The sequence below is a fragment of the Anser brachyrhynchus genome (genome assembly GCF_964034855.1).
Source record: "Anser brachyrhynchus genome assembly, chromosome: 3".
In the NCBI taxonomy this organism is placed as follows: domain Eukaryota; kingdom Metazoa; phylum Chordata; class Aves; order Anseriformes; family Anatidae; genus Anser; species Anser brachyrhynchus.
Window position 1 is genome coordinate 32,897,933 of NC_137696.1, and position 22,052 is coordinate 32,919,984.

General features: G+C 39.5%; 1 long non-coding RNA gene across 3 annotated transcripts; it reads right to left on the minus strand.

Annotated features, from left to right (window-relative positions):
- Positions 1–1,714: 1,714 nt before the first annotated feature.
- LOC308192027 lies at positions 1,715–21,110 on the minus strand. Of its 3 annotated transcripts, none has more exons than XR_013948496.1 (4): positions 21,088–21,110; positions 13,844–13,950; positions 11,843–11,916; positions 1,715–6,719 (listed from the first exon to the last, which is right to left on the minus strand). It is a non-coding gene; the product is annotated as an uncharacterized lncRNA (long non-coding RNA). The 3 variants fall into 3 exon arrangements; XR_013948497.1 differs by having other exon boundaries at positions 11,735–11,916; XR_013948498.1 differs by lacking the exon at positions 21,088–21,110 and adding an exon at positions 16,519–17,648 and having other exon boundaries at positions 11,735–11,916; positions 13,844–13,945.
- Positions 21,111–22,052: the final 942 nt, after the last annotated feature.

A 22,052-nucleotide genomic window follows, 5' to 3' on the forward strand; every position in this document is an offset into this window, starting at 1 on the left:
ATCCTCATGAGCAGCATTCAGTTTCTTCAAATAATATCAGTGAAGACGGTAGCACTCAAACTGCAAACAGGAATAGTCCTGAGAGACAGACCTATTTCAGGGAGGGCTTTGCCTGCAAAACTCCCACCCTGGCATATTTTCCAAAGTTCTAGTTCAATTGATCCAAAGTAAAGCTACTCTGCTGCACCATCTAGTGACAATGAGAACTGCACTTCAGACAGTTGATCTAATTAAAATACCCCACCCACCCTTTCCTCCAATCTTATCTCTCATTAATCACAAAGAATAAAACCCCAGTGACTTTGAAACCACAAGGGATTTTCTGTTGTCTTCAGTAGGGTGAGGATCTCCTAAGTACTCCCAAAACACTTCCAGTAACACAGGGGGAATAAAAAAACTATCCTAATTCTGGTTACTCTTATGTACATTCTTTCTGGTCAGAGTATGACAGTTTTGCATAGAAATAAGGCTGAACAAAAAAGCCACAGTTAAAATGCAAACCTTCTTAAAATACTGGTTACCTGGTTCCTGGGTTTTTCTTTGGGAGACTCCAAGTCTCATTAGCAGCTGTTCATTTTATCCTGCCTGTTATATTACACTTGCTTTAAATTTAAACTAGGAAGTTTGCATCTTTTATTGAGCTCGCTTTACTGTCAAACTAAGATGCACAAAGTACTTTTGCTTGAATGGAGGTCTGCATATTCCTAACTTTGACCTGCAGCTTACTCAGAAGGTATAGTGCCCCTAGTTAGAGATAACCACTTTTTTACTATTTAGTATTTGGCTTAGTGCAATTGAAAGTCCTTGAAAATCTATGTTTTTTGCCTCTGAAAGTTATTCCGCAGACAGTTGGCTTCTCTAATTTTCTCTGGACATCACACCAGGACAGCTTGGATGATGACAGGGCCATTGGGTAAACAGCTGTGTATGATTTATATGGCCAACATAATAACATTTAATTAATGTATTTCACTACTACTTTTTCTCAGTTTATTAATTATGTTAGGCTTTCCGTAAACATAACATTGCTTTAATAATTTGTTCTACAAATTTCTCCAGGCATGTAAAACATTATCGTAGAAATGATGGTCTCGACGTTTGCCTAACACTCGAAGTGACATATACGGGGCATTGGCTAGGTGGCACTAGTGCATACCTATGCGTTACCACACAGATGTGATTGTTTGTAACACACTTGTTGGTTGAATTTCCTGGGATGTGATTGTTCAGCTGGAGCTTGATGGTGCTATTGCTCTGTACTAATTATTGCACTGTATTGTTAAGGAGGAGGGACACTCATGCTTAATTCTCCTTTAGTGTTTCACCCTTTGTTCCCATGTCTACAAGCTGGATGTTTGTTACAGGAGGAAAGAAATCCATTACACAGACATTGTAAACCCACTGCTGGTGGTTTCTATGATTTTTATACATTTCAAAATAACTGGGACACTCTGAAAGTTTTGGCTCTGTGTCATTTTTCCACACCCATAGTAAACCTGAGTAGAAAGAGTAGCACTGTTGGCTCTGAGGTGTTCTATGCATATCTGAATGAAATAGAGTGTCCAAAATATTTCCTTTTTTTTTTTTTTTCCCCCCCATAGGAGTCTCATCTCAGTGTTATCTAAAAGATATTATCTCTCTTTACAACCCAAGTCTTTCCCATAGTAGAAAGGAACAGATTTCCCCAATTCAAATAGAGATAATGAATCTATTAGGTGAAATTTTACTGTGCCACTTTACAGGAGTTTGTAATGATGTCTTAAGGGACTGATTAGAATAGTTGGCACTAACTTCATATATCTGTCATTCGTCAGGGAAAATATGAAATCTGTATAACATCTGTATGCAATGGCAAATTGTAGTACCTATGCTGGGTGTCCCTCACTTTTCCCTTCTCTGTCATTTCTGTGACCTGGAAGAAAGGATTGCCTTTGTATGCTCTTGTACAGCATTTGGTAAACTTTGTCCTGACAAGGGCCTCTGGGAACCAGAGGAATATACATAAGTATATGATAACAATGTCATCATTCAAATTTAACATGTGGAGAAAATAGTTATAACATAGCCTACTTGAGTGATTACTGCTGAGTGCAGATCTAACTGCATGGAAAACTATATTCAAGAGGAATCCTTACACAGGCCTGCAAAATAATTCACTTTCTAGTCCCCAAAATAGCATTTGCATAGTTCCCATACACCAGAACTAAACTGAATTTTAAGGAGGTTGAAATTACAATTCTGTGGGATATACCCCAAAATGAATGGAGTGATTTTGCATTAAGGATATGTCTGAGTGGGAGATGGGAATGAAATAGGTTCAGCTGCCAGCGTCCTCCTGCCGAAAGGAAGCACAGCTGCTTGGTCTATTGAGCTACAATATTTGGGTAACAGCAGTTTAGAAGCAAGATGCTCATTGACAGTCTAGCAATTGCATATTCGGGTCTGAGTGGCTTCTACCCATGTGGTACCACTGATCCCCCCACCCCCCACCTCACACCCTCACATCAAGCCAGTCATGAAGCAGTGCTCTGAGGACACCAGAATGATGTGCCAACTATGGCATATAACATGAGATAGCAGTAAATTTATCCAAGTAAGTAACTTGACAACAACACAATCTGATCTCAAGATGAGCAGAGAAAGTGTTAGTAAGATGGCAGTAATTATTTGTATATTTTAATAAATGCACTGGGATGATATTCTCTGGGGTACATCCTTATATGGTGCACCCACACAGCTAAACTCCTTGTCCATGCCCCCAGGCTTTGTATTTTGAACATTGCAAAATCCTTTCCTTTAGCTTTGCCAAAGACTGGCTTACCTCATGAAGCTGTTATAAGGCTTTCACTAAGTATATAGTTTCTGTCTTTGCATTCCTCTTTGGGTTTCTCCAGCTGTATTCATTTTAAAGGCTGTATACAGTCTCCTCCCGTCCCTCTTTCATTCAATATCCAGCAGTCAATTCTTGCCTCTAGTCCATGAAAGCCAATTTAAATCTCCCGTTCTTTAGATTTCAAATAAGCATCTCTGCTTTTTCCCAATCTGACCCTAGAACTTGCAGGAGTCTGTCCATAAGCTTCTGCAGAGGTGCTTCTGCAAAGCTACCTCCTCTTGTGAATGAAAGACTTCATGTAGGTAACAAAATATGAGATAAACTATGAAAAATTTAATGATTTATGACAATGATAAAGAAGAATGTTAGCTTAAATTATATTGTATGTGTTTGTACTGCAACAAGAGATGAAGTCTAATCAACAAAATCAACATCTTAGGCAACACTGTTATGATGCTAGTCCATAAATTGCATTATTATGAAATAATGACATGCTTAGAAGCTGAAGGCAGATTCATTTGAAAAGCTAGCTGGAAACTTTTTAAAAGAGAGTATGTTTAGTCTGACAACTTACATGTAGAAAACATGGGTGGCTTGTGCAACATTGTTTCTTACAGTGCTCTCACGGATATGACAAAAACCTACAACTTAAACTTTAATTGACTTTGTTGTTGAATCAACATCAGTTGATTCACCAGATTGTGTGAACGGAGAAAAGTTAAAAGAAAATGTATTCTCTCTGCAAAATGCAGATCTATTTCCCTCAATCATGAAATGATCAAGAGTTACCAAATAAGGTATCTGTAAAAAGAACAGTTATCTTCAAAGATTTATCTTCAAACAGTTACTATAAGAAGGTGGAAGACGCACTGTTTGTACATACGCGGATTTTTGAGAGCCTAATTATGAAAATATAACGTTATTACATACGGAGAAAAAGTATGTGAAGCATGACTCTTCATAACCACAGATCCTTCAGTCCGTGTGTAAAAATCTCCAGAGTGTTAGACTTCTTGCAATCACTGGTAACACATTTTTCGTGTTAGGGACTTCTATTTTCTGATAGAAGATGATGTCATAAATCTGGAAAGTCAGTCCAAGATTCATTGATAATTGTAGTACTTTACAATACCCATGGGAGAGACACCAACCCAATATAAAGATTATTTAAGATGTCTGCTGTGGTACATGGATATGCCTGATACAAAACTAAACTTTGCCAAGGGCTATACTAGATGGACAAAATTTTCTTTTGGGGGGCCTGTGATCTTAAAGAGAGGCATAAACCCAGTCCAGATCACACTGCAGCACTCTCAGGCATGCATATCAGCAGATGTGATCGTTTTGTGTTCTTTACTGAGACTTACCTCAAGAAGTGCCAGACTTGTTCTAAGTTATGCAACAGTCATGGGACCCCTGCAGGCGTTATTACATAGTAACTTTAGTTTTCTCGGACAACTGTTTTTAAGTCTTGTTTTCAACCAGTTAAGGAGCTGGACTGTTAGAAATTAGCACTTCCTTTGCGCAACCCTCTTTGTAACTGTAGATGATTCAAACTGCGGCTTTGATACAGTGCTTAGATGCATGAAGTCTGAAAGAACAATCACATTAGTATCAAGGCCAGTAAAACAAAAGCTTTGTCATTAAAAATAAATCCTTTGCTTCTGTCTGGCCCACTGCAGATGTATTTTATTTCAAAATTCATTGTCTCTTAATGGCAGTATCATCAGCAATTCTCAATGTGTAGCACCTTGAAATATTGCTGTAGACCTCTTGTGCTTTTCTCATAATTGCTAACTCATAGGTAGATGGTTTTGAAACAATTGGTTGTATGAAAATTCTAAATTGTATATACCAAGAAGCTCAAAGTGGCTGTTGAGGTGCAATCTATGTTGCCAAGAATACACTCCTTCCTAAAAGCATCTGGGGATGTTGTTTTCTTTTATTTTATAACTTAACCAACCTGTATGCTCTGTGGAATTTGGTGTTGAGAGTAAACCTGACACTTGAAAGTTGCTATATTTCTACCACTAAAGTGACTCTTGAGCTAAAAGAAAAGAGAGACTGAGTCTTCCTTCATCATGGGCACAGAAGCCATTCTTCCTGGAAATGGTTTTCTCTGTGAAGAACCCCTAATTCCCTTCATATTCCCCTGCCCACTTAGAGGTACTTCTCTGGCCTTCACTACTCCTCCCGTGCACCAAAGCAATGACTTGGCCCTGCTGACCTCCTTGTCCTTCACACCTCACTTATCTTTACCTGTACAATTTGCTGCTGGGTACCTGCTACATTCCTGTATGCTGATTTCTTCTGCTAGCTCTGGTGGAGTATGTACATCCCCTTTGTCCTCAGCTAACACCTCAGAGAGGTGTTTCTTCAGGGTCCCACTCAGTCCATAATATCCTTTGTGCTTGCACCAGACACAGCACACTTATTGTGATCACTGAGGGCATCCTGCCTTCTCTTGCTGTTGAGTAAGTGTCTCACATCCCCACTGGAGTCTGCAGTCTGATTGCTAAACTGCTTCTACAGCCCTCTAAATGTCCCCTCCTACAATTTATTCCACCTTAGAATATTGCTAATATAAGTAATGCAAAGAAATAAACATCAGTTGCCTCAATAATACCAGGAATTCAACTGCAGATTTACAAGTAGACTTTCTGTAATAAAAATGTTTAGAAATGTCAAGGCCTCTATTTGCTTATTCACAACAGGGTGAGGAATATACATGCCAATGTGCAAAGTGAAAGGTATAGATTATTAATACCTAAAGTCTTCCCTCTTTTATTCCTTCACAAAACAGACTGTATATTCTGTATATTCCAAAACAGGCTATAATATTCTTCATAACAGCCATTCAACTTTGACCATTGCTACAGAGTTGGCAGCTCTTTTCAGAGCTACTCACAAACTGTGGATGTAATCCATGTATAACAGAACACCTGTGTGGCTTTTCCTGCTTTCCAATGGTGCTTTTTCTTCATACACAATTGCTCTGCAGGAGAGGAAATCATTTCATTTTTCTTTTACCTGTGTATCAACCCATCCTTTAGTAGCTAGAAATTAATTTTGAATTGCCTTAGAATTCATCAAGTAACGAAGACGAGACATAGCAGTAAAAGGTGATTTCTTGATATACTTAAATGTCTGTTCTGTGTAGCCCTGCATTTAAGCTGAAGAGTCCAGCGTGAGTGCTGGTGGACCAGAAGCAATGAGCCTGCCTGAAGGACGCTCAGGAGGGCCATTTCAAAGTACCTCTGCCTTGGCTGCTCTTCCCACTCTGTAGATCAGAGGAGGCATTGGTAGGTGACACTGGGGACCTCATTCCATGGTGGTTGGTGCCTCGGTGTCTTCTCCACTGCAGCTAAAAACTTCAGAGTGAAAGAGATTTCTAACGGTGATTTTGCATAGTTCCTTGTACAAAGTACCCAACTGCCATAAAATACAAAACAATGAGCTGTTCTCCTTGCCACTTCCCCATCATACAGTGCAGATGCCATGTTGGAGACACAGGAATGAAAAAGGCCCCAAATAATCTTAATCCATTTAAATATTACCACTCTTTAAAAAGTAAAGATGCAGTAGGTTCTCATATTGGATGTTAACCTGGCTTTAGGGCTTGGCTAATGGGTTCTGACACTAACTCTAACTCTCAAATGAAAAAATTCTGTTTACTTAGTATGTATGGAAAAGCATCATGAGAATAATTATTACAAGCTATAACATCACCAATATTGCTTAATCCTCATCATTTCATCACACACTTCTCACTGCATGACATTTTGTTGGCCATGTCCCATCTTGTAGTGATCCATCCCCTGAGGTACAATTTCTTGCTGGATGGGAGAAGTCTGCTCCAGGACAATATTTCATCCTCCATTATTCTCTGCAATAAAAGGAACATTTTAGTTCATTTCAGTTCTCTTACTCCAAGCAGTGCACACAACAAAAGGACTGAAACGCTGAGCAGTGATCTGTCCTAGATGAAGGAGCAAATGCTGAAGCAAACACTTTATCACTGTGATCCTGGATACTAACTGACTTGAGGCACACAGTGTTAAAGACCGTCCAGAGGTTTATTTGTTCTGGGCTACTTCTAGTACATTTTCCTCAGGGAATAAAAATAGCTCTACTATAACCATCCCCACTCCAATACCGCCCCAAATATAATCCCTTGGTACGTGTTTTTTTTTTTTTTTTGATTTTTTTTTTTTTTTTAAAGCAGGAATCCTATATGGCCTGCCTAAGGTGTTGCAGATTCATCTTGCTCTTTGCTAAGCCTTTTCTCTGACAAAAGAGCGCTGCTGTTCTGGCTGCGAAGTACAGCTGTTGGTAAGTCAACCCTCTAGTGGCCAGATCCAGCACAGAGTTTGCAGCAAGTTACACAAAGCAAATCTGCAGTTTTGTTGTTTGTCTGGCAATAAAGAAAGAAAGAAAAAAATCACATTCATGTTTAAATGCAGTGCTACCTAAATTAAGATAATGGGGGAAATACAGTATTGTTTAGTTTCCCAGTCATGAAAGTATTGTAAACATTAGAGCTGGATTGATGCACTTCTTGATGACTTGAAGTGGTTTTCATAAATGAAGTCCAAATATGTAATAGCTGCTCTCAATTTTCTATGAGAAGATTTATTCAAAAATAAATTTAGCTAAGGGGAAAAAAGAGACAGATTTGAAAGCTGAATTATTGCCAAGAACTGAAACATTGAAGCAGCCAGTCTCTTTTGAGACAGCTGCAACATTTCATGGTGTAAAGTCAGCGAATTTCCACAGGCCCTGCTGCCAGAGACCACAAAATGGTTTCAAACAACGGCTCACTTCATGATATTTTTGTTTTTTAAAAAAAAAAAAAAAGTGTCCTTGTGCTGCTGAGTGGGCAGTGTGCGCTAAGTTAGCAGATTAATGAAAATGTTTCACTGGCACAAGATTTTGATTGCTCCAGTGCAAAATTGCTTGCAGATTGGAAAACAGCATGTTTCATTTCAAACTCATTCTCTTCCCATACATTAGCACTTGTCAATGTAGCCATTAAGCACAGTCAGTGCAGAAATTTAATTACAAAACCATTTATTTTATTGAAAGAAAAATAAACCCAAGCTACCTCAAATGCATTAGGTGGGTTCAAAACATGTTCGGCTGATAACACCCAAGGGTAGAGAGGCTGCTGTAAGAATAATGTTCCTTTCATGTGTGGTGGGGACTCAATATTAGAAACAGCTGCCTATAAGTCATTCTTTATTTAAGTTCTATTATGAATTAAAGAACAACTGATTTAATGAAGGAACTTTTTATATCTGAAGTTACTCAGCTGCAGTATTCATTCTGTCTTCCTTTAAGAAAGAGGTTAAATTTTAAATGTTAAGTAGGTGAACAGAACGATACTTTTTATTGAATACTTTTTTTTTCCTTTTTCTCATGTTAGCCTTTTGTTCTCCTAATGCTTGAAGAATGTAAGGTCTGTGGTATTAAAGGAAGTAACAAAAATGTGCTAAACACATCAAAAAGTAGAAAATCTGTATCTTATTTATGCCACAGAGTTCTACACTCTGCGTGTCTTATAGGCATTTGAAAAGGTCCAAGAATAAGGATCTCTAACTTAATGATAGATGTGGGTCAAGCAGCATTCTGATGTCATGATACATATTGCCTCTGTCTCACTACTAATGAGCTGCCAATAACAGGTCTGTTTTACTGTTCTGCTTGAAGAAGAAGAAGAAAAAAAAAAAAAAAAGGAGTTATAACCTTAGTGGTTTGGACTGATTTGTCAATTTAAAATGATTTTTTTTTTCTTCTGTCTGAGATATCTACCCACAATTTCTTGCAGACATAGGCTCATGTAGTCCACCCAACTGAGAGCCCAGAAGAGGGGATGTGAGTGTTTGGCAGTGCCCTGGGCTGGGTGGCAGTCAGGGAGACCACTGCTGCCATGGGGAGAACTGTACCGCAGAGAGAGGAGCCTGGTGACACTGCATTTGCTCCAAGGACAGCGGCTCCATCGAATGCAATGCTTCCTCACACCACCCTCCAGTGCACAAGCCATTGTGTGTGTGTGTGTGCAGGGGCGGGTGGGGACAGTGGGATCCTCCCCACATCCTGGTCAGCCAGGGCCTCACACGTGGGTTTGATCACCCCCTGCCTTAAGCAAGGATGGAAACAGATGTTATTAATGAATCTAGGTATCCCATACAGCCATAATACTCCACAAAATGTTGTCCTAGAGTAGCCAAGGTAGGTCATGTTTAGTAGTGTTGCCTTTCATTAGCAGAATTAACAATTAAGCACACGCCTTTATTTTAGATTATTTCCCTGAGACCACCTGTTTCCACTTCTTCTGCCTTTACCATAAACTGAACTATCAGAGGAATTCCTAGATTTTTCTATTGACTTCTAAAGCCTTTATTTATCCTTTTCCATGCTGTCATCCTCTCCATCAGAAGTGTCAACCCATGGGATGCATTTCTCAGAAAGGAATCTCCTCACGTACATCCTGTGTTGCAGCACCACGTCACCCCAGACAAAGCAGCACAGCTAGAACACCGCCAGGACCAGCCACCTTCTCAGGTGACACCTTCTTCCAACACTTTTGGGTTCACAGCCTGGCAGAGGAATGACACTGGAGTAGCTGAAGCGCCAAACAGAAGTAGCATATCACCTCCTCTCCATCAGAGCCCGTTTTATGATTAGGAAAACTCTGCAAAATAGCAGACACTACACCCATTCACATATACAACCAGGCACAAAGTGCAAGACAGATAACGTCACAGCATATTCCAAGAGGCCCATTTCATGCCTAAATTAGGGTATTCTTTGTTCCTGGGTTTTACATTTGTTACTCAGATAGGTTTTCTCTCTCTACTTCACTAAGAGAATTGGCATACAAAACAGAGAAAAAACTAAGAAATCTTAGTCTTGTGTTTCTGTCCTGATATCATAGATGCATATATCAGGGTGGAAGAAAAGCAACCAAAACCCACAAAAATAAGGAAAAAAAATAAAAAGACCTGAATTGAAATCTAGTTGCAAAAGAGCCAGCAAGGGAAAAAAATCTGTTAAAATAATGAATGGAATGAGGATTGAGGGAAGGCCAGGCTACTGCAAGGATCTTCCCTGGAGGTTTGGAAATATGTGCATGTAGGAGCCATTCTGGAGCATCGCCTCTCACTTCATAAAACTGCCCGCCCAAACTGTCCTCTTCCTCCTCCTCTCCTCAGGTCCCACTCCAGGGAGATGCCGATGGGCTCAGCTCCTCCATTTGATAGCTCCCAAATACATCCTGCCATGACAATTGCCATGGGTTTCCTTGTACTTCAATATAAAAAGTTCCCTAGAGGTGTTTAAATATTAACTTGAAAGGCTGCTGAAAAGGAGGGAGTAGCACAGGATGCCGAAAAAGAGAGTTGTGAAATGCAAATAGACAAACACAGTATCAAAACAAATGCCTCTTCAGAGGAGAGCCATTGCCTACAGAGGTTTCATCTCTGTGGACTATCTGAGGTTTTCAATCTAACAAAACACTCTACTGGAAGTGTGTCTTGAGAGACAGCAGGAGAATAACTGTATCATCAGCACAAAATCATTTCATTGAAATGGGGCAATACACAGCATTCTCCAACTTCATAGTACCTTTCCATTTTGATTTTTCTTAATTATTCCACATAATGTCTGTCTAGACAAATATTTTGCTAGTCTATAACTGAAAACATAACTGAAAAGTACAAAATGGTTTTTGTTTGTTTGTTTGTTTGTTTTTTGTAACTCTACAAACATTTATTTCTTAATATTATCAGGCACAAAAGTCTCCCAATTTTAGATGCAAATTTTCAGTTACTAGTATCCGAACTTCTCACTAACTTTAACACAAACCTGTGGTGCACCTCTGAGGTAGTGAAATCTCATTCCCATTTTGTGGATGAAGAAAGAAAGAAGGTAAGATGAGATCCTATGATTTTCCCAGATCTGGAAGTCTATAGTAAAGTCAGAGGCTGCACTGAGCTCCCATGACTGTCTTTTATCTCTGTCAGCTCAAACGGGATTTGGAACAGGAGTTATCCCAGATTTACAAGAGGACCAGCCACTGCTATCCTAAATTTGGATACTCCCTGTGGTACTATAGTTTCTGAGTTCAATCCTTATTCAAGACACACAACAGAAAGCTAAGCCCCTAATTGAGAGTCATTACAGCAAGTCAAAGCATGCTGAAGTAGACCACATCTTTTCACATACTGACATACTCTGTTCTACAACTCCATTTGCCTCTACCTTATACCCTTCTTTAATCTTTCTTTAAATGGAAGGTGAGAAGCAGTACAGAATAAGAGAACCCAGAGAAGAAAAGTTGCAGAGATTTTCTCAGTTCCTTCAACAACCCAGAGTATAATAAAACAGTACTAAGCACAAGGAAATATGTGATGTGCATGTGTCTACCGTAACAGGACACCTTAGGATCTAATTCTTCAGTCAGAGAAAAAATAATCTGTCCTCTTAATGCAATAAGGAATAAGACAAATACAGTAATTGTAATAGTAGTTGAAGGAGGATAGAAAGATAGGAAGAATTACCATGGTAGAAAAAACATCTTCTCTGCCAGCATGTAGGGGAAAAGCTGACATCATTAGGAAGACAGACTATGGAGATACTGATCCACTACAGACACCACCCACAACTGCCTGTACCTTCACACAAAACCTAGGTGTAGTTAGGACTAGCTGCTCAGTCTGTGTGAAAAAGTGAGCCTTGCCGCAGGAGGCCATTTAGCACACAGCCCTCAGCCAGAAGAAGCAGATGTCCCGCCAGCAGGGCATGCGGAAGGTGCACTGAACTGCAGTGGAGTAACTTCAGACAGCTTCAGGTAGTGTGGTCGAAGAGCATGCCTATACATGCTAGGTCTGTAACGCTTACCTCAATAGTCTGACAAAAAACCACCCTTAGTACCGAAATCTGCTGTGTCCCACAAATAGATAACCTTGGAGAAGAGTGCCTCAGTCAAAAGAAGCAAGAACTGCTCACTGTGTGGGTACAGCCTTCAGCATACCACCTTCTGCAGTGTGCGCAACACTGTGTCTGTAAAACACTTCATCCAGCTGGAAAAAAAAAATCGAGACAGAGTGAGTGTAAACATATTCCCATAACATACGAAGTAGGGACAAGTGGACAAGTACTTGACTACATGAGTTTCACAGCTCACTGGTTGTCATTCCAAAAAGCATCTGTCACCGCCACTGGCAATGAATTTTGAAAACAACTGTATTTTACATCTCAGAGTTTAACAGGATTGCACAGCCGCCAACAAACAATCAAAGCCTAAAGACCTAGGAAATGTGTGCTTTACCTCTCCAGATCTTTTGCTTGGTTATATTATCAGTGACAGGAGTGACAATGTTGTTAGGATGGTGTTAGACGGCAAATTCACACATGGATCTAACTTGTCAAGTCAGCACGCTGTGATTGAACTTTTGCATGATTCTCTTAAGAGCAATTTCTCTCTATTTTTTTTTCTCATGCTAAACATATTCTGCTTGAGGTTTATAAACTTTTACCCATTTCAGTAATTCCAGAAGAGCAAGTGCTGGTTTAAGAAATTTTGTGTCTCACAAAAAACAAAAACAAAAAAGCAACAAACAGAAACCATTTACTGCCTCCATGCTGAGATGCAGGTAGGTGAGAAGTGTTTCCAGTGGCTAAAAATTTAGGGGGTTAACGGTGGCCTCTTCATGTCACTGGGAATTTGGCTGTAATAGCAGAAGGATTTATCATTACCTGCATAGTAACATTAGATGTGAAAAATTATTGCACCAGAGGTTGTATTAATGCATAGTAAAATAGAGTTCCAGACTATAAAAATGTAAGGTTTAAAAGAAAAGAAATGGGGAAAGAAAAACGGCACAGAGAGGTAAATTAACCAGGCTGAGCTCCATGGCAGAGTCAGCAACAAAACTCCAGTATATATTCTTCTAGAATATATTATTCTCCCATGCAGGCCCATTCAAGGGCTACAACTGAACTGTGCAGAGGAGCTGTCCCTTTGTCAGAGTTAAGGGGAAAAGTTAGAATTTAACCATGAACAAAATTGCTGCTCTAGAGTTGCTATAGTTTCTTATCAAAAGCAAATTAATAGATAAATAAATGGTAATTTTAATATTAGTTTGAATAGCCTCTGATTTTGTCTTTAGCTGTGTGCCTGCAAAAGTGTTGTGGGGAAATGGTCAAGGTCAAAGCCACTGTTTCCTCTAAGAAAAGACTAGCCTGAACATATATGGTTTTTCTCCCAAAGCCCCTTTCTGCCCTATCAGCGACATTACATCTTTTCAAAGCAAAAAAAAAAAAAGAAAAAAAAAGAGAGAACTAGGGCAAATACACACTGGATACCTCTGCTGATACAAGCATATTAGTAAGGAGCATAAAGTGGTGTGATATCTTATCATCATGGCCATAGCAAGGAAGGCTTCCTGACTTTTTACCAGAACAAACTGTGTCACTCCAAGATGAAATTTTAGTATACCAACACAAAGGAAACTTTTAATGCTGTGTTCATTCTAATATTCGACAAGTGCAGTGGATGCATATTTCTGTCCTGGTAAAGCATTTGTGATGCTTCCTGAGAGGGAAACAACAGTAAAAGATGGTCCTGAAGAAATTGTTGTTCCTATCATCTGCCCTGGCTGACAACCCATGAAGCTGCTGGAAAAGGACAGGAGTTTACACAACAACCTCTCAGCACAGGTTCATCTGACACAGACGGAACAATCCAGAAAGGACATCCCGGGCTTCTAACAACCCATGAGTATAATTCAGTATCCAAATACATTAACTGAAGAGTCTGAGGAAGTTGCATGGCACATTGGGTTGATTCTTACTTGATAAGCCACATTTCCCTGCTGTAAGCACCACTGCTTGGTGACACAGTCAAGGAATGGGTCACGGCAATGCAAGGACTGCGAAGCTGCACATACAATTACAAACATCTCCATCTAAGAGACTTATTTTGGTTACTAATGTTTTTTCTCTTACCCATTGTGCCTTCTGTTTTGATGCTGATTTTGGGCCCAGCTGAGAATTCAAACATGCTATTAGATCATATCTTCACAAAAACTGTTGTACTAACATCAGTTTCTACCCTATGAAAAGGAAAAATATAAAATCTGAATCATCTTTCCACCATATGAGTCAGAAACACATCCCTTTTAAATATAGAACAGAGAATATATCTGGCTTTGTTCAACACTCTTCTTTCTAGGCTGTAAGGAATTATTGTCCATGTAAAATATGTGGATGTTAAGAATGAAAAAAATGATTAAATCATGTACTGGAAATCACAAGCTTTTTTTTTTTTTTTCTTTTTTTTTTTTTCTTTCCCTAGCAGCTGTATAGCAACTTAACACTTCAGTTTTCCTAAGAAGCTGTCTACATTTATTAGTGGGCTTTGGCTAAATTGCTACAGAAAAACTATGTTAAGAAAGAACAACCTCTGCAGAAAGGAAACTGACGTTTGAAGTAATTGCCTAATGATGCTTTTTTCTACTTCTGTCCTAGGATCTGTAGCTTGGATTATATACATGCTTTACTGGGGGGTAGTAAATTGTCATTCTCTCTACGGATTTACAAGATCAATCTTGGTAATTTGTTAGTTACAGTGTATGTAACAAGATATTATTGCTCATGTTACACAAGAGGATTACATGGCTTACTAAATAAAGCAGTGGACTTTACGTTAGGGACCATACTTCCTTCCAGACTGATGCCTAGACAAGTAAAATTAGATCAGTGATCTCAGCCTTAGGACCATCTCTGGTGAATATGGATTCAGATCCCTAAATGACTAAACACAGCTTAGGCCATCACTCATCTCTGTATGCTCACCCCTAACACCTGGATTTCAGATTCTTAAACATTTTTTATTCATCAGCTGTTGAAACATACCAATGTGTGGTTTTCGGTGCAAGATCTACCAAGTCCCACATTTGTACCTACACTCCTGTGAGTTTATTAGGGGCCTGCAAAATTCTGTTCAGGTTGTATAAAGACAGTCAAATACTATGTTGAACAGGCTTCATACTTTGTAGTTTGAATACAATACTTCTGTTGCTGAAAGTCCTCTGCTGTTAAGACTAAAAACTTCTTTTGTAATTTTGCTGTCACAGATTAAATCTTTTTTCTTCATGCATGAAGTCTGCCATTTTTATGATTGCCAGACAGTTATCTGTCCATAGATGTCTTACCTCTCCTCTCCCTGATTAATTTTAAAACTGTTTTCTGAGCTCTGGTTTGAATTTTAATATATTTCAGGTGAAGCGAGTCCTACAACTGCACATAATATTCCAGATGAAACTGGTTAAAAGAGAATGATATTTTAGCCACTTAGGATCAAATCATCAATGTTCATGTTCCTTTGATTGTTTTTCCCATTCTAATACTTTTGAATAATTTTTCCCTGTCTCTGTTTGTCCACAGAAGGATAAAGCCCAGCATTGCTTTGCCAGCTGTGATCATGAGAGATCATATCTGTGGTTGGAGGACTTGGTGTTTAAGTGAAGTCAGCCTAGCCATAGACCTTTCAACACTAGTAACTTTTGATAACCGTCAAGCATATACAATTCTTTTGCACTGTCAAATCAGTGAGGCAATGAATAATGGTTAGATTTTCAAAATACTTAGGTACTCCAAAGGGTATGGGGCATGCGTAAAATACGTACTAACCTTAAAGACAAGCTATATCAGACACCCAGTACCCAATTCTACAAGCCTTCTAAACTGGTGCCCAGCAGTTGGTCCACGTAAGTCTGAGGGCCTGGCAGAGTCTCTGTGCTGAGGTCAACCTCACCCCTGATTCTGTATCCTCTCCTTTTTTTGTGGTGTGGTACTTGGAAACATGAAAAGTACATCAGTACCAGTCCCACAAAAAAGAAAAAAAAAAAAAAACACTTCCTGATTTAGGACTCATCCTTGCCTCTCTTCCCCAAAAATTCATGAAGGCCTGACCCAGAAGGGTAGATAAGCAGTCCATCCACCAGTGTCAAAGGTTCTCCCTTTTAGCAGCTGTACTTGCCTCAGACTGTTTAGTGAAAACCTTGATGAACCCTAAAACCAAGCAACTGAAATTTGGGACGTAGTTTGTTATGTTCTTTTGATTAGATCCACTCTGTTTTCTACAGCCCTTTTTTAGGTTCATATACATTTCTGAAGAATCCTGTTCCATGACAATGGAAATAATACATACATAAATAAATAACAATGGGCTATCAGTTCCTTTAAGCTCTGCTGAGAGGGGAAATGGTACCATTCATCTGAGCAGTTGTGCTTTTCAGAGGAGGCAGCTGAACTATCAGGAACAGAGCTGTGGTCACCTATTCATTTTAAGTGGCAACTGTCAGTAAATCACTAACTTCGGGTTACTCTTGATCAAGATTACTTAAACAAATGACCCATAGGTGAAAGTATTTGCATCCCATCACCAAGCTCCAAAAGCCAGTCAATCGCTTCACCACAAATACTGCAGCTGCCATGCAATGCAGCACAGAGAGCTCTAATGAGCAGTTTCAGAAGTATTGGTTTGGCTTGTTTTTTTTTGCAAGGACACAGGCATGTTAATATGCGAGGGATGGGTAATTTGAGGGATGTTTTCCACATTTTTTCTTGCAGTTAAAATAGAACAAAAGCTTACTGTCATTCAGGCCAGCAGAACCAACACCTGCTCATCAGGCAGAAGAGGTGTGTGGCTGGGTTGTAGCTCAAGTCACTCTAGTTCGTGGTAGCTGGTGTCACCAAAGCATCTCCCCACAGGGACTCACACACAAGGGGAAGAGGCCTGAATCTGGAGGGCAACTGAGCAGTGGTTGGAGATCTGAGTCTGTGCAATGAGACAAAGGAGACAATGTGGCCCCACTGTCCCCCACATCCCTTTTGCCCCACCACCTGGAGATCCTCTCCAGCAAGGGGCAGTCTGGCCATAGGGTCAGCAGCTGTGGGCACCTGCTCTGAGGGACTCTCAGGAGTGGGCACCAGCTGTGCCATGCTGAGCCCCACAGTCCCTGCCATCCAGGGGTCAGGGCTCAGAGGCAGTGCAGGTGAACCTTTATGAGATACCACCAAGGCTCTCAGTGATCCCCAAACAAAACGGCTGTTGGGGCAAGATGGACACAGATAGTAACCTACTTCCTAGACCAAGAGGGTGGCTAGAAGAAGCAACTGCCCATTGTTTATTCAGATAAATATACTCCTGGGGCAGACCCCATGTGGTTGAAGCGCAGATAACAAGCAGAGGTACAGCAAGGCCAGTCTTCTAAAATCAGTGTTGTAAGAGGATTACTGTTTTACAGAGAAGAGATGTGGGAGTGACAGCAATGGAGCTCTGCTCTTTGAGCTTTTTATAAGAGAGTAACAAGCCTGTATAATTATCAGGTTGAAGCTCATAAAGTAACTTATAAATACATTTTCAGTGTAGTTGCAACCATTCCTGGAATTTTAACTCAAATTCAGTCTTTCCCTTTCACAGGTACAAATGCCTCTGGCTTTGTGGAAGTGACTAGAGCAGAACTGACTTGCTAGTTTTTACCCTCAGAAACTGTTGGTAGCCTACAGGTAGAAATCAAAAGCGTGTCAGTTGAAATTTGGGTAAAATAAGACTCGTACAGCATTAAGGCTGTTTAAATGCTCAAATCTGCAAATTAGCCTAGTATTTGTACTTTTCTTGCTTTACCAAAGAATTGAAGTGAAACTTGCCAGTTTGGGTTATTTCACCATCAGTCAAAAATGAGGCTTTGGGCACATACATTCCAGATTTTTTGAAATTGTTTCAAATTTTTCTGCAGAGAATAAGGAGGAAGCTTCTTATCATCTAGAAAACACTAATAACAAATAAAGTTAAGAAATCCAGTTCTAACTTGCTGATAAAGCACAAATAAAAATATGCACTTTTTTCCTGTTAAACATTGGTGATTAACATTTTAGGAGGGGAAACTTATGTCAGACCTCAGCCCTATTATTTAAATACTATATTATTATCTTGATTATGAATTGTTGAGGGAAGATTACTTACTGTGAAGTTATCTACAACTTAAGTTTTTGATAAATTTTCAGTGAAAACTGTATTATAAGGCCTGTCTTAATTTTCCCAGAACCTGCAGATTGTAATCTGTGTAGCATCAAACTCAATTCGTACTATATACATGTATAGAAGTTCTCTGTTGGTTCAGCATGGGACATAAAGAAGCTGATGTCTCCAAATGGCAAAAAAGCTTCTAACAGTGACAATAAAACATCTCCAAAGGCTCTTTAGCTTTTTCCACTACCACAGAAAGAAAAACAGGTAGCTGAGGCTTGGCAGGTAAGGTGGGAAAATCTTTCCCTCCAACATGCTTTCTCCTGAGGGCATCAGGAATCATTTTAGTCCAAGTCCCTCAGGAGGCTGACAGAAATTCCCTCGAAGCCAATAGGAGGATTTTCATTAACATCAACAGGCATTTGCTGAGGAGTCAAAATACTATGTGAGTTAAATTGGTGAATCAGAAATTGAAAACTGAGCCAGGCCCAGGCTGGACTTCAGGAAGCAACCAAATATTGTTCATTCAAAGGAGTGAAACTTAGAACCACAGCTCCAATATCAGCCTCTCCACAGTTGCTCTGTAAGCTGCTGCACTTGGATTTACTTAGATGCTCAGTTTTTAGAAGTAGTGGTTTACCCCTCCAGAAAGCAACAACAACAAGAAAACAAAACAAAACAAAACCTACCAACCATGACTGTCTCCCAAAACAGCAACTAGAGTAATGGCTCTCAAGACTTACCATGTTCAATGGCAAGATTTAGATAAAAGACAGGGGTATTCTGAGTCCTGACATGGGCATTTTTCTTGTCACATGTGGTACCTGATGCTCCATTTCTAACTAAAACACTCAGAAATATTGATTTCCTACTTGTTTCCGAGAGGAAGCACAAAGGATTATGCCACAGGTACACAATCCTTGATAAAATTAGGTCAACAATAATATTATTGTGCATTTTTTTGTGTTTCATTTGTACATTGTTGCTGGGCAAAAAAAGGCAAGAATATGACGTGTCAAAGTCTCCAGTAGCATGCATGCAATAAAAATAGCATTAAATATTGAGAGTTTTTAGAGGGGTGTTTTATCATCTGTCTTCCCTTTGCTTGTTTTCCCAAGAGACTGCAAAAAGAGCACAAAGAAAAAAATCAAGGTTAGTTGGGGAGGCAAGTGGCAGCTCTTCCAGGTACCATGCCTGGCCAGCTGTGTGGTCAGGTCGAGGCGGTGGGCTCCCCAAAGGCCCCAGCCTGCCTGAAGCACATGTCAAAACATGTACGTCAGAGTGATGCTGTGCCTGAGGTATGGTGAGGTCCCACCTGCCATCTTTGCACCAAGGAGGGCCAGGACAGTCCATCATTGGCACAGGCAGGACCAGGAAGCTCACCATGAGCCTGAAGGCTGAACATGGCCTCCAGAACACATGGCGAGGGCCACCATCTCATTCATCCACTAAGGAAGGGCAGACAAACCCTGAAAATCTGCAAGGTTCAGCATGCAAAACCTCTTCAGAGGCAGCGAGCCTTTTTTTTTTTTTTTTGATGTTATGGAGAAACCACATGTAATGATATCATAATACATAAATGCTATTATAGATGAATAACAAGAAGTAAAAAGTAGTTTGTATATATAAATGCTATAATAGATGAATAAAAAGAAGTAAAAAGTAATTTGTATTAAACTAGTTGGAAGCACTCTGCAAGTACCATGTAGCTTTAGCCTCCTCTCAAAAATAACTATATGTTTTTTCAAGTTATTTTGAGAGACATAGCAGTCAAACACACTTGAATAGGTGGAGACTTACAATATAAATTCCATCCTCATTTACATTAAAAAGCAGTTGGTTTCCATAGTGGAAAAATGAAGGAAACAAAATGTATCTCTTAAGAACACACTTGATTATCTGAGACAGATTTTTATGCCTGCAGATTATTACCATTTTACTTGTAAGATATCTATCTTTACTAGCAACATATTTTCTGGTTTTATTAAGAATGTCATATTGTCTTTTCCTACTTAACTGCAAATAATTCAAACAAAATGTTGGAAGTTTTCCATTACAGCTTGTTAGAAAAAAATGTTATCTTTCCAAAACAGTTATTGTAGGAAAAATCCTGAATTTTTCAGATCCAGTTTCCATATTCAAACAAAGCCCAATGCACTGTGAAAATACACTTCCGTAATATATAGGGACATTCCCCTGACGAGTTCTTATACAATAGTTGCCCCTTTTGCAGTGGGGCTGCTTGGAAAAACTCTGGGTACAGAGCATATTCAGTGCCATCTGGCTAGAGAGCCTACCCGCTGAGGTAACTCTCATGCCTACAGAGTAGCAGAGGACTTCAGTTCCAATCCAAATATTTTCCCTTTCAGGCAAGGAATTTAAACTTTTTTTGAGTAACATAAATAAATAAAATACCATAAAAAGTAAATACTTTTGTGAAAGAAATCTCCCATCATCAGAATTAGGGATGTGTAAATGACTGGATTTTTTTTTCTTTTTTTTTGGTACCGAAGTCAAATGAAAATATTAGTGAGCATAAAAACAATAATTAATTTTCAATCTAGCTAACTTTATTTATTTATCATGTTTATTATTGGAAAATCAAACCACAGAACATCAAAATTGCCTTTTCATTGAAAACCTAGGGTTTTGATCTGCTGTATCCATGATAATTCCCAGTCTGTTCTATATTTAATAATTTTAGCTGAACTTAGAAAAGGCAATCACAAAACATCGATAATTTAAAAAACTACTGTTGAAAATACTTTTTAGGCAAACTCTGAAATTCCTGAGATGTGATCGCTGTGGTTAAGTTCAAGTCTACTGATTGAGAAAGAACTTCTTAAATCATGCCATTCATAAGAAATAAAAATCAACTCAAAATGAATCCAAGACAAATGTTTTTGCATGCAGGCTCAAATCTAGATTTTGAAATCATGCAAGGCTGTTAAATCCAATCAGTTTATATTTCCTCACAAACTCCATTTTCAAGCAAGAGTCCATTTTATAAGCCTTCCAACATTAAATGACATTTCTCTCAAATTATACATTTAGGTTCTATGAACACAGAATTTATAACTCATTCCAGACTATCTATATGGAATAATTCAGGTATAACAAAAGAATGCAAATCCCAAAGCTAAAGGTCATACCCCATCAAACACATCACTCAATACTTATAGGAAACCCCAAAGAAATGTATAGGACACCTGAATACCTGAATTTTTTTGCTATCCGGTTGTCACGATGGGGCATGGGAGGGGATTGTTTGTGTTTTAGAAGTTAATCAACTTTTAGTGGTAGTAACTCTGAAGCGACGTGTTACCTGGTGTGCCAGGAATGTCCTGTTTTCTTTTGTGAGGAGTCTGCCAAGGTTCTGCATTACCATCATATGCCTTTCATAACCACTCACTATTATCAGCTTCTCAGTTTCATCTCCTGGATCGGCAGCAGTTTCTTAAAAGTATTTATTTTCTTTGCTAGCCTGGCAAAGGGCTGTCACAGCACATTGGATTACAGCAGCTAATGGGCCCACTGGAGCAGTGAGAAAGGTCTGGCATCCCCAGCCTCTGACTCCCTCATGAAGGCATATCTGGGGGTGTACAGCTGGCACATCTAAAGACAGGTAGGGAAGATGGGCTACAGCTTTCCATGGCATGTGTAGATTTCATCCCTCCTCTCTGGCAAATCACAGCTGTCAGGGATGGTGCCAATCCTTCAGGAATCACAAAAATGCTGCCCACCCTTCAGAGATTGCAGAAATGCTGCCCAGGGGCAAATAATTTGCCACTGAACTGTACCAGGCTGCATCAGACTGCATGCAGGTTAGTAATATTTTCCCCAAAGAAAGATGACATCGTTGGCTTGTAAAAAAAAAAAAAAAAAAGAATGAAAAAGAAATCCACCCCTTCCACTTTAAGTTACAAACAGGACAGAAGCAGACTAATTGGAGCCTGCAAACTTTGTATCAAGTCGGGGAAGCCTGTCCTGTCACATCTGCAGAACAGGACAGCTGAGGGTCCACTTGCAAGTGCCAGAGGAGAGAGCTGGGCTTGGTTTGAGAAGAGCAGGCTGCAAAGTTTGGATTACATCTACTGAGACCTGGGGTAGCTGCTGCAGTAGACTGGACTCAGGACCCAGCAGCCATGCCTCTGTCTTGTGGGTATGCATGCAATTTGCTGC